Source organism: Lipotes vexillifer, unplaced genomic scaffold, assembly GCF_000442215.2.
Source record: "Lipotes vexillifer unplaced genomic scaffold, Lipotes_vexillifer_v1.1 scaffold126, whole genome shotgun sequence".
NCBI lineage: Eukaryota > Metazoa > Chordata > Mammalia > Artiodactyla > Lipotidae > Lipotes > Lipotes vexillifer.
In genome coordinates, this window is record NW_006778324.1 from 479054 (window position 1) to 479947 (window position 894).

The following is an 894-nucleotide window of genomic DNA, read 5'->3' on the forward strand; positions in this document are numbered from 1 at the left end:
CCTACAGTATGGGTGCAGCAACGGGGTGGGGGGTGGTGCCATTTACCAGCTGTGACCTTGGGCAAGTGCCTTCTCTCTGAAACTTTCTCATCTCTGATATGGGCCTGATATCTCACAGGGCTGTTGTAAAAGAGCTCAGTGCAGTGCTGCCTGGCTTGTTGAAATCCTCCACGCTGAGCAGTGCGTTTGAGGGAGCCGCAACGGAGTGGCGAATCTGGTGCCCCTGAGTGCAGGTCAGTTGCTCCCGGGGACCTCCTTTGGATTAGCTGATGGCTGCACTAAGGCCAGTCTTGCCCTGGTGTCTTAGCCAGCCCTGCCTGTGCATTTTGGTTCCACCAGTTTGAAGAGTGCTGGGCTGGAATAAATAGTTCTCTGGTCAGTAGACCAAATATCCAGGGTACTGGGAAACCTATCCTGTGGCTCCGTGGGGATGGGGAGCGTACATGTGCAGGGAAGGAGCCATCTGAGTCTGCTGGGGCTTCTTGGAAAAGGTGAGCTCTGGGCCTTGGTCTGAATTCCCAAGGTCTGTCCACATACATGGGAATGAACTGTTCAAATAGGTCTTGGATAAGGGATCCATGAAGGCTTGGAGGGAGGCTGGGAATGGGTTCAACAGTATGGGTCCAGGTTGTCCTGGAGATCACCACGGATGAATCTGATTTGCCAGCAACAGCGACAGCAACAGCAGCTTCCGGTTGCCCAGGACTCTGAAAGGTCTGAGATTTTGCGTTGTTTGAAAGCTCACAATTTAGTTTGTTATCATTTCATGGATGCTCCCAGAAGACACACAAGGCTCCTGGATCGTAGAGCAAAGACTTTATGACTCACAGCCCAGCAGGGAGCCTGAGTTTCATATATATATATATATATGTATGTGTATATATCTACATATCT